The sequence below is a fragment of the Oryctolagus cuniculus genome, chromosome 19 (genome assembly GCF_964237555.1).
Source record: "Oryctolagus cuniculus chromosome 19, mOryCun1.1, whole genome shotgun sequence".
NCBI lineage: Eukaryota > Metazoa > Chordata > Mammalia > Lagomorpha > Leporidae > Oryctolagus > Oryctolagus cuniculus.
The window spans coordinates 48,778,440-48,791,215 of record NC_091450.1 but is presented as its reverse complement, the minus strand read 5'-3'; positions in this window follow the sequence as shown (position 1 = coordinate 48,791,215).

The following is a 12,776-nucleotide window of genomic DNA, read 5'->3' as shown; positions in this document are numbered from 1 at the left end:
AAGCCAACACGCAAGTGTATTTGCCGAGGTAGAAAGGTTGAAAATATTTGACTCAACCGTTGGTTAGCTAATGTTGATGACTTCTAAACACTTAGACATATGGTATATGGCCCTCCAATTGGACTTTCATCATGGTCGCTGCCCTTGTGAGGGGAGAAACTGATAACATTTCCATTTTTTTTTTTTTGACAGGCAGAGTGGACAGTGAGAGAGAGAGAGAGACAGAGAGAAAGGTCTTCCTTTGCCGTTGGTTCACCCTCCAATGGCTGCCGCAGCTGGCGTGCTGCGGCTGGCGCACCGCGCTGATCCGATGGCAGGAGCCAGGTGCTTCTCCTGGTCTCCCATGGGGTGCAGGGCCCAAGCACTTGGGCCATCCTCCACTGCACTCCCTGGCCACAGCAGAGAGCTGGCCTGGAAGAGGGGCAACCGGGACAGAATCCGGCGCCCCGACCAGGACTAGAACCCGGTGTGCCAGTGCCGCAAGGCGGAGGATTAGCCTAGTGAGCCGCGGCGCCGGCCAACATTTCCATTTTTAATAGCAGCTCTGTGTGCTTCTCACCAGCATTAGGGATTATGGCTATTCTTCGCTAACTTGGTGGGTGAAAAAAAAAATCTCATGCTTGTTTCAATCTGTGCATCTAAAATAATTGATCATTCCTAGCTTTCTGTTCCTCATAGCTGATGCCCTTGCTTGATTTATTGGTGCCTCAGTTTTTCTGAATCCAAGATGGCAGCCCTTGCATGGGTAACATCAAACCCAGAGCCAGGAACGCGGTGTCTGTCAGATCCCTGCCCCAGTGACAAACTGGCCTGTGTTTAGCAGGGCAGAAGATGGGCCAATGAGTGAGTAGCTTGAACAATCTGAGAAAGCTCCAGGGCTCTGTTTGATTAGTTATCGAATGAGTCACTAATGCCTTGAGGGACTCAGAACCAACAAAAATCAGGAAGCAAGCAAGGGTGGGAATACCACAGTAGAGCATCCTGGGAAAATCATCACCAGTGGCTTGGTTTACCATTTACAAATTCCTGGACTGGTGAATGCAAGGTTCATGCAAGGCTCCCCTGCAGGTGGAGCATCCTTTATCCCCCACATTTTGGAATAAATATTTCCACTTACATAATGAGCTATCTTGGGAACAGGACTCAAGTCTAAAGACAAAATTCACTTCTGTTTCGTATCCACCTTATACACAGAGACTGAAGGTGTTTTTAGGCAATGCTTTTGCACATTTTGCATGTGAAGTGAGAATGTTGTGGTGTAGAATTTCCCACTTGTGGCATCAGAATGTTCTGGACTTGGGAGTATTTCAAATTTCAGATTTACCAATCAGGGCTGCTCCACCTGCATTGGGTGTGTATTGGCATTTAATATGAGTAAACGCACGAAAAACTGAATTCTTGAAACAATCTAGAGTTTAACTCACTCGAATTGCCCCAAGGCAGAGTTGGTTCTTCCCTTTAAATCATCTCCAATCAACAAGGATTTGATCCAGTTAAACCAAAAACATCCAAGTCTCCATCTCAGGAGCTTTTGTCCCATTTTCTTCCTCAAACACCCAAACAGAATCTCTTAATTTCTTTCGGCTAGTTGGCCAGTGAATGCTTTAATTACGAGTTGAAAGGGATAAAATAAAATCATCTGGTGGAATGGTTTTAATTAAAATTTAGTGAGTCAGGCAAGCAATTAGTACATCTAAGAATGGAAACTGTACACACATATTTGTTCCTGTTGAGCATCATTGATTTAAATGAACATTTGACTCAGATTCCTCAAGTCAAACAAAGGCCATTATAATGGTAATGGTAATAATAATAATGTAGCCTGAGCTAATAGAAAATTGCAAAAGCCATCACTCTTGGTCCTCCAGGCTCCCAGTGGTCACACTACCCGGCAACGCCACCAACCTTAGTTGTAGGACAAGCTTTGAAACGCTTAAGACGATAAAGATGAGTAACTCATTTTAAATTTGAATGTAGGGAGAAAAGAGGATGGTAAAGGAAGAGAAAAGATAATTGATGGCTCAGTCCAAGTCCAAAGGCCTTGCAAAAGTTTGAGCAGCTGCTCTAAGCCAAATATACAAGGAACTTACGTGTATCATCACACACGCACACACACACACAGTGTACCAGCCCACGTGGAAGGTTCTATTATGGTTGCAATTCAAAACACTTGAGGCCCAAAGAGATGAAGTCATTATCATGCCCAGCTACCCAATAAGAGCCAAACTGTGATTAGCTCAAATCCAAAATGCTTACTCTTTCCCAGGGATTTGGGATCACTTAAACATAGGGATTTATTTAAACTTCACAAAGAGGACATGAAATTGCTCTTTGAATAGCCTGAGTTCAACATCTCCATTGTCATCTCCTTGTCCAGTGGGAGGTGAGAGTTACAGGTACAGAGCGTGATGCTGGTTCTTTTGCAGGCCAAACAGGTGTCACACCACTGGGTCCCAGCCTCAGTTACAGGAAGAAATCACGGGCCTCAAAAAATACCAGGGCTGGTTCCAACCCCAGGAGGTTCTGACGCACTGAGAAGGGTGCTTCCTGGACATGAGCATTTTTCCAGGTCTTCTGGCGATTCACCAAACTCCACACAGAGAGAAGGTTGTGGAAGTCCCATAGGAAGAGTGAAGCTGGCCAGCGCCATGGCTCACTAGACTAATTTTCCGCCTGCGGCACCGGCACCCAGGGTTCTAGTCCCGGTCGGGGCGCCGGTTCTGTCCCGGTTGCTCCTCTTCCAGTTCAGCTTTCTTCTGTGGCCCAGGAGGGCAGTGGAGGATGGCCCAAGTGTTTGGGCCCTACATCCGCATGGGAGACCAGGAGAAGCACCTGGCTCCTGGCTTTGGATTGGCAAAGCGCGCCAGCCATAGCGGCTATTTGGGGGGTGAACCAATGGAAGGAAGACCTTTCTCTCTGTTTCTCTCTCTCACTGTCTAACTCTGCCTGTCAAAAAAAAAAAAAAAAGAGTGAAGCTGCCCCTTCCCCTGAACTATGAAGAGCTGTGCCCATAATGCTCCCCACTGCTCCACTCCAGCTCTGGACCTGGTAGAGTGTTGACAATTTGAGTGAAAGAATCCAGGTGGAAATTCTAGCTCAATCACCAACTGGCACTGTCAGTTTCACCAACCAGGTTAATTGGGGTTGTAGTTGTTCATCAGATGAAAACAGGAAGACCTGGAGGGGCCAGTGTGAAGATGACAAAATCACGTCTCACCGCTCCTAGCCAATGCGGCTTGCCAGTAACTGATAATTATTTGTTTAAACTATGTGGTCCTGGGCAGCAACACACCATACCTTTCTGGGCCTCTCTTTCTGAAGTAGGTTTGGGGAACCTGTTTTCTGCCCAGGGCCATTTGCATATCCATCACATCATTCGCAGGCGTATAAAGCTATCAACTCAAAAATTAGCTTGCTATAGATTTATTCAATTTCAAGTCCCACCTGTGGTTACCTTGGCAGAGCCAGATCAAATAACTTCATGGGCCTTCTATGGCCTGCAGGCAGGACATCCACCCCCACTCCTCTACCCCACCAGCAGCATCTGAAATAGAAGACAGGCTCAGTGCAGTAATTGATACTACATTTCCTGAATTTTCCTACACCAGAGCCTTGCATGAATGGGATTCATGCTTTATACTTCTTTTTTTTTTTTTGGAAACAAGAATTGTATTATAAGTTTTTATTGATTTGAAAGGCAGAGTTCCAGAGAGAGGGAGAGAGAGAGGGAGAGAGATCTTCCGTCTGTTAGCTCTCTACCCAAATGGCTGCAAAGGCCAGGGTAGGGCCAGGCAGAAGCCAGGAGCCAGGAGCTTCTTCCGGGTCTCCCACGTGGGTGCAGGGGCCCAAGGACTTGGACCACCTTCTGCTGCTTTCTCAGGTGCCTTAGGAGGGAGCTGGATCAGAAGTGAAATAGCCAGGACTGTAACTGGCGCCCACTTGGGATGCCAGCATTGCAGCCAGCAGCTTTATCCACTATCAGGTCCTGCTTTATACTTCCTAAATGCAATAATATCATTATCACTCATTAACACCTTAGAATAGTGTTTCAACATTCATACAGCTTACAGGACATTAAAGCAAATAAAGAGGCCAGTGCTGTGGCGTAGCGGGTAAAGCTGCCTCCTGCAGTGCCGGCATCCCATATGGACACCGGTTCAAGTCCTGGCTGCTCCATTTCCAATCCAGCACTCTGCTATGACCTGGGAAAGCAGAAGATGGCCCAAGTCCTTGAACCCCTGCACCTGCATGGGAGACCCAGAAGAAGCTCCTGGCTCTTGGCTTCGGATTGGCGCAGCTCCAGCCATTGAGGCCACCTGGGGAGTGAACCAGCAGATGGAAGACTCTCTCTCTCTCTCTCTCTCTCTCTCTCTCTCCCTCTCATCTCTCTGTGTAACTCTGCCTTTCAAATAAATAAATTAAATCTTAAAAAAAAAGCAAATAAAGTTGGGCTACATCGCCTCTGCCTTCTGTAGAGTCACAAGGCGTATTAGCATATTCAGTCTTTTTTAAAAAAAGCTTGCAACGATGAAATCTGCGTTACCCTGTGTGTACTAGCATTGCACAAAGTACATTACTCCAAAGCTTATTTGATAGAATACATTTTAACATCTATATGAGTCAGTGCTCTGGAGAGACAAAACCAGTAATATATATATATATATATATATATATATATATATATATATATATCTTCCAAAATTTCATATATATATATATGCTGAGAGAGAAATATGAGAGGGAATTTATTTGTGAGCTTGGCTGTCATGACCAGAGAGGCTGAGATGTCCCATGGTGGGCCATCTGCAAGTTGGACAGGAAGCAAGTAAGTACATAGCACAGCTCAAGTTCAAGGTGAAAGGCCTCATAGGAAGAGAAGCCCGTGGGGTACCTCTCAACACAAGGTCAAAGGCAGAGGACTGGGTGGGCAGAGGGTGTCGGTGCTGTGGGGAGAGGGACTCTTGGAAGTCCCGGAGTCCAGGGGCCAGAGAACCTGGAGTTCTGATGCCCTGGGGCAGGAGCACACATGTGCTGTGCTGTGCTACAGATGACAATGAGAGAACCTCCCTTTCCCAGCATTCTTGTTCTAACCAGGCCCTCAGCTGATTGGACAGAGCCAACAGGCGTGGGGAGAGGATGGATCTCCCACTCACTCAGCCCACTCAAGTGCCAGTCTCACGGAGGAACACTGGCAGGTGTGCCCACACACAGCACTTTTCCAGTAATAGGGATATCCCTCTACCCAACCAAGCAGAGACCTAAAACTAACCATCAACGTACCTAGTGGACCATTCCACGGGGCACTCATTCACGGGGGCCCTTATCCTGCTTTAAACTATGAGATAGAAAAGAGTTCCACAGGAAAGAGGGCAGCAAAATGGCCATTAGTGCTAAACCTTGCAAGGGGCATGTTGTTCAAGAAAGTTGGGTGGGGTGGCATTGTGGTACTGCAGGTTCAGCCGCTGCTCCTAGCACCAGCATCCCATATGAGTTCCAGGTTGAGTCTCAGCTGCTCAGTTCCCAATCCAGCTCCCTGCTCATGTGCCTGGGAAGGCAGTGGAAGATGGCCCCTGCCACCCGAGGAGGAGACCAGGACAGAGCTCCTGGCTCCTGGCTTCGTCCTGGCTGTTGCGACCACTTGGGGAGTGAACCAGCGGATGGATAATCTGTCTCCTTCTCTTCTCCATCTTTCCCTCTCTCTGCCATTGTGCCTTCCAAAATGATAAATAAATCTTTAAGAAAAAGAAAGTTTGGCAACCAGCTTTCATGTCGAGGTGTTGGATTTTATCAATTTACCTACAGGTTGGCTTTCTCTGGGCTGTAACTTCACAGACACTAAAAGTAAAAGAAATTACTGGCACAGCAGGATAAAATTTTATGAAGGCACAAGAATGATTTTGATTCTGATTAAATCCATCAAGCCCTCCTAGCTGTGGAAATTTGATCGGGTAAAATGAAAATACTAGAGCAACTCCATGAAGCACATGTGAGCTTCCATGAGCGAGGTCTTGTTTCAGAAACAAAGGAAAGTGTTGGTACTTTTTCACCAAATACTCCTCTCTGCCTACGGGACACAGGGTGCTGTGTCCTGGCTCCCTTGAGGAACGGTGGGGCTGTCATGCCATGAGTTGCGAAGGGAAGCAAACATGTGCCACTTTTAGGGACTGTCTCGATTGCGTCTGTGGACTGTTTCGCAGAGCAAGCTTTCTGTCTAGCAGGAGCCACTGGTGACTTTGGGACAGAGGCTATCCCTTAGCTGGGGTCTCCTAATGATGTACAATTTGCATGTAATGTGTGTTTAAGAAGTCGGCTTTCCTGGGTTAAGCCCCTGAAGTTTACAAGTTGCTAGTCACTGCAGCACAGCTTAGCTTAAACCGTCTGATTAGAAATTCAAAGGAGATAGCACCTATCGAAAGTCCATCACAGAGGCTAGTGCTGTGGCACAGTGGGTTAAAGCCCCAGTCTGCAGTGCTGGCATCCCATATGGGTGCAGGTTCGAGTCCCGGTTACTCCTCTTCCCATCCAGCTCTCTGCTATAGCCTGGGAAAGCAGTGGAAGATGGCCCAATTCCTCGGGCCTCTGCACCTGCATGGGAGACCTGGAAAAATCTCCTGGCTCTTGGCTTCAGATCGGCCCAGCTCTGGCCGTTGCGGCCATTTGAAGAGTGAACCAGTGGATGGAAGACCTCGTCCCTTGATTCCCTCTGATGCCACCTCTTTTCCCAGCCTCCCTCTCTCCCTTGCATCCCTGTTATGTGGTTCTGGATCCAGCACATGTCCCATTTTAGATAATTAGCTGCATTTTTTACAGCTCACAGCACAGCCCTTGTTTGCACGAGCTGCTAAACGCTAACTGGAAATGGTTTTCATTAACACGCACGTGGGCGCCTCAGGGAAAGGTGAATACAGCTGGGGTGGCTTTAGCAACACTCCCTGCTCAGGTGAGCAGGCACTGGACCTGTGTTCTCTTCCCACTGAGGTGGTGAAAGCACAGCTTTGTTATCTGAGCAGAGAGCTCAGGTTACCTCTGCAAGCGCCAGCTTGCTAGGGCTGATTCCCAGCCTCCAACCCGCCTTGCCCTGGAGCTGGGGGTCTCAGACGTCCACCTGCAGATGCAGCTCACCTGCAAGGATTTCTCGAGAAGCGGAGAAGACCAAAGAGCAGGAAGCCTGCAGGCACCCTGGCTCCCAGGGTGGCAAATCAGGCCTGGCTTTCATGCCCCTACAAAAACACGGGGCTTCTGTAGAATGCTCCAGCCTCCTTCTGTGCCTTGGTTTCTGTTCCAGAAACAGGGTCTGGATATCATTCTCTGTCCGCTCTTGACCCACCGAGTGTCTGAGCTCTATACTCCTCAACTCCTCCCACACAGCTGAGTCACTGTTAATGCCAGTAGATTCAGGGGCAGATCCAGCAATCGAGATGCCACTTGGGACACCAAATCCCATGGCACAGGACCTGGATTCAAGTTCTGCCTCCAGTCCTGTTTCCAAATTCCTGCTAATGTGTACTCTGGGAGACAGCAGTGATGGTCCCTGCCACCCACAGGGGATTAGTTTCTGGGCCCCTGGCTTTGGCCTGGTCCAGAGCCATCTGTTGTGAATCTCTGGGGAGTGAGGCAGTGAATGGGAGATACCTATGTTTGTCTCTCTGTCTCTATGCCTTTCAAACAAGTAAAATGAAACAAATATATATATATGTGTCAATTAATGTGGGCTATATCCTTTTCTTTCCTGTAGGCTGTCCACAGAAGTGTTCATGGGAAGGCTTTGTTCATTTGTCTTTCAGAGACACCTGTCACCTTCTTGGTGCCGTCTTGGGCTCATGGATGCTGCCTCAAGTGTGATTCTGGGATTTTCCTGATAAATTCTCTTTCCTGCTTGGGTCAGCTCCATCCAGGTGGAATGGAGCCTGGTCCAGTCTCCAGCTCTTCCTAAGATGCTGTAGCCCAGCTCTCTTCTGCACCAGGAATCTATGAAATTTTTTCTATGGAAAAAAAAAACAGATGCACAGATTTCAAAATTTATTGCACCAAAATAAACTTCTGTCTTAATTCCATTTTCCCATGAACTTTCTGAAGTGTCTTGGTATTTAACTAACGTAAACCTGGGCGAGATGGGAATATTTATTTAAAGATAAATTAGTAAATTAAAAAATAATGGTGTGTGATGTAATAGTTAATCTTAGGTATCAACTTGATTGGGCTAAGGGATGCCCAGGGAGCTGAGATAGTCAAGCCTTATTTTCGGGTGTGACTGTGAGAGTGGCTCGGGTGACATCAGCATTTGAAACCGGGGACTGAGTACAGAAGGACCCCTATGGTGGGTGGCTACCTTCCAATCACTGAAGCCTCAAATAGAACAGAAGGCACAGGAAGCCGAGATTACTTCTCTGCTTGAGCCAGAGTGTCCATCTCCTGTCCTCAGATGCTGTCACTCCTGGTTCTTGACCTGTTGAACTGAGGCTGACTTAGACCACCTGACTCTGCAGCTTCCAGCTGGTGGATGGTGTGACTTCTTGACCTCTGTGACCATGGAGTCACATCCCGTTCTGTGCATTTACAGGGTACACAAATATATGTGTAAATGGGAGGGATGGAGACAGAGGGCATTAGAGATGGAGACAGAGATGGAGACAAAGGTAGAGGTGGAGGTGGAGGTGGGGATGGGGATGGGGATGGGGATGGGGATGGGGATAGGGATAGGGATAGGGATAGGGATAGAGATGATAGAAATAGAGACAGAGGGAGAAAGAGAAGGAGACAGCAACAGAGATTGTGGAGTTAGAGATAGAAGGAGATAGAGACACAGAAGATAGGGGGAGAGAGATAGAAACAGAGATTATAAGGATAGAGATGGCAGAGATAAAGATAGAGAGATAGAGATGGAGGTGGAGGTGGGGGTGGAGATGGAGTTGATAGAGACAGAGGTGGAGATGAGAGAGACAAATACGGAGGCGGAGGACGACATGGACACTGTACTTGTTCTGTTTCTCAGGAGACTCTTGATTATTCCATATAGCCACAGCAAAATCATGAAGTTGATTCTTGAAGAACCCAATTTTAAGGAACTGTATCCCAGGGGATAATATAATCCAAATGTCCTGTGCAGTGAATGATGAACGATTCTCTTTTTCTGTGCAGTGGAGCTAAGATAGCCTACCTGGTGAGGTAGCTGGTACATTAAGCAGGGAGCTGGATGGGAGACAGAGCAGTTGGGACTGCAACCCACACTGTGGGATGGGATGCGGGCATTGTAAGTGGTGGCTCGCCCAGCCCTGCCACAGCACCCGTCCCAGGAGAGACACTCTTGACTGAGTTTGTAGGCAGAGCCTACAAAGTCACACCCTGAGAGATCTGAGTCTCCCCCCTAGGCCTGACTCAGCTGCTTCTCCCTTTCTGAACATTATTTAGCTCCAGTGCACCCTACGAATACGAAAGAATATCCAATAGGATAAAGGCTCCCTGGGGCAGGTCATTCTGTAGACTTTGCCTGTGAGGTCAGAGCGCCTGGCAGCCAGGTGCACCCTGAACCTTCAAGTGCGATTATCCTTGGGCTTAGCCAGATGAGAATGCAAAGAGCAAAAACCCTGTGCAGTGCTCCTGGACCCCTAGTCGATTCTGTAGCAATCATCGTCTGAGTTAGCTAATGGCAGGGTACGAGGACCTCCCACTGCGATTCCATTACCTTGTAATTTTCAGCTTGTTCACTGTCGCAATAAAGCCCCTCTGTCTTATAATTCCCCAGCATTCACGTCTCATCTTCTCGACAACTGAAGTATGTAAGATGCTTTCTGCTGGGGATTCATTGAGATAAGTTATTGAAGTCAAGCAGAGAGGCAGGCTTCCAGCGCTGGGCCATTCATCTCAAAATTTATGGGCTTGCTCCCTGTGGAAGCTCTCATGTAATCACAAACAATGTGCTTTCTAGATGCTTAAAAATTCATAAGTTTCCTGTACAACGAAGCGGGGGTGGGGTGAGGAGCCCCACGCAATGAGTGATGGGTGGCTCCAAGATGCTCACTTGTTTTTGATGTCATTTCCGTGGAACTGAGATGCTGCCATCATTCAAAGCCCTTCAGTACGAAGGAACAGTGACGTCCACACACGCTCATTAACCTGGCTCCAGGGTCCACTTGTGCTATCTGCTGCGACCATCTCTTTCTTTCTGGAAAACTGTTGCTTCCAATATATCCTGGACTCAGAACTATACCCTTCTCTCCACACTATGTGCTAAGACCCCACCTGATTCCTGACCCTTAACAGGGTCTTCTCACTGCTCTCCTCTAAATTGGTGTCCCCCATCCACACCACCTGCCAGCCATTAGCCTTCTTTTTTTTAACATTTTATTTATTTATTTGAGAGGTAGAATTATAGTGAGAGGGAGAGACAGAGAGAAAGATCTTCCTTCTGATGGTTCACTCCCCAGATAGCTGCAATGGCTAGAGCTGCACCGATCTGAAGCCAGGAGCCAGGAGCCAGGAGATTCTTTCAGGTCTCCCATGTGGGTGCAGGGGTCCAAGGGCTTGGACCATCTACTGCTTTCCCAGGTCATAGCAGAGAGCTGGATTGGAAGAGGAGCAGCTGGGACTAGAACCGGCGCCCATATGGGATACCAGCACCACAGGCAGACAATCAACCTACTGCGCCACAGTGCCGACCCCCGCCATCAGCCTTCTGATCCTTCCAGAACAGTGTCCCCAGAGCTGCCCTCTGCAGGAGGAACTTCTCTCTGCCTTCCAACTGCCAAAGACAGAATCAGGGAAGGCTTGGAAGCCCAGCTAAGTGCGTCGTCCCTGGGAATCCAGCATGTTGGCTGCCATGGAGGGGTCCCGGAAGACTCCAGCAAGGGAACAGAGTGAGTCACACAGCTGCTTGGGCTGATGTGTGGGTCACTGTGCTTGCAGCGGGGCAATGTTCCAGAGAGGCTTTGCAGGCTGAGTTAAAGGAGAGGAGACTAAAGTACAGACGGCACAAGCGTCCTCCTCCCAAGAGCTGGGGCTCACGTTCACCTTTCAGCTCGAGCACAGCTTGTGGCCACTTTGGTTAACAGTGGATGGCAGAAGTGTCCCTAGGTGTCCTCTGAGGTTTCCAATTGGCTCCCGGAACTCCCAAGTGCCATACACATCTAGCTGCCATGTTACTAGGAAGCCCAAGCCACAAGGAGAGACCACAAGAAGGGGCTCTGGTCCACGACCTCAGCACAGACCAGATTCTTTTGTTTGTTTGTTTGTTTGTTTTATTTTTTGACAGGCAGAGTGGACACTGAGAGAGAGAGACAGAGAGAAAGGTCTTCCTTTGCCGTTGGTTCACCCTCCAATGGCTGCCGTGGCCGGCGCACCGCGCTAATCTGATGGCAGGAGCCAGGTACTTATCCTGGTCTCCCATGGGGTGCAGCGCCGAAGGACTTGGGCCATCCTCCACTGCACTCCCGGGCCACATCAGAGAACTGGCCTGGAAGAGGGGCAACCAGGACAGAATCTGGCGCCCCGACCGGGACTAGAACCCGGTGTGCCGGCGCCGCAAGGCGGAGGATTAGCCTAGTGAGCCGCAGCACCGGCCCCAGACCAGCTTCTGAGTCTTTCCACCCTGGGCACCACAGTTATGAGTGCAAAATCCCCCAGAGGATTCCAAACCCCAGCCCCTGGGGGTCCTCCCTCTCTGTTTTTCCAATAAAGCATTCCAGCTGGGCTTATCCCAAGTTCTAGTCCTACAGTGAGATGAATCTGAAACAGAGATGTGGATAGTTTGCAAGAACGGAAGCAAGATTGACTCACAGAGCCTGACATGGGTGCGGGCAAACTCAAGACAAACTGCCCCCACCCACCCAGACTGAGGCTGTGCTGGGACAGGCCCTGATTGTAGAGTCAAAGGAGGGGAAGCTTAGGGTGAGGCACCCGTGGTAGTCTCCAGGAAGGCATCCTAGCAACTTGAAATTGAGGCTTGGCTGCATGATGAGGAGCAGGTGTGCCAAGGCTTCAGCAGGCTGAATTGGCATGGAAGATATTGGGATTTGGGCATTGCACGCAGCTTGGGTGCCCGTTGTCCTTGACTCCTTCTCCTTAACTCCTTGATGTATACCCACATCAATTTGAAGCTCCCTCAATCCAGATGTCCTTCTTTCCAGACATCCCAGAGCACAGACGAGCCATCCATGTTGCATTGGTCCATAATTCTGCCCCATGGCACCTGTAAGCACAGTCAAAGGCTATTAATATTTTTAGGCTGCTGGATTTGGCATGGTCTGTTCCATGGCCATAGCCATAGTATCTAGTTCTCCAAACAGATCCTCCACCCAAATTCTGGGCGTTTCCCTCCAGGACAAAAGGGGAAGAAAGTTCTGAGATTTGATGAGTTAGATGGTTCTCCCATTTGGCCACGAGACCAAGGACAGACACATTTTGATGAGGAGCTTGAAGCCGGGAGCAGAGCTCAGGGATTAGACTCTACCCAGGGTACCACAGGGAAGGCCCTGGGAGCTGATGCTCCCACAGACGAGCTGGGCATGAACAGCAGGTGCAGAGGGAGAAGGGGTGCCACAGAGTCAAGGTCACCCAACTACATCTGGCCCCATTTGACCCCTGGGCAAAACAGTATCTAAATCTTCTATAACTCTGGATTTCAGCTGGGTTCTATTCACCCAGAAAGCGCCCAGGCACAGACCGGAAGCACCCCGAGTCTGGAGAATCCAGGCTTCTTCCAGGGTTTGCTGTCTCCTTGGAACATCACTAAGCATTTCAGAATCTTATTAAAAGCCTTCCCAGAAATCACAGCCCCAGGG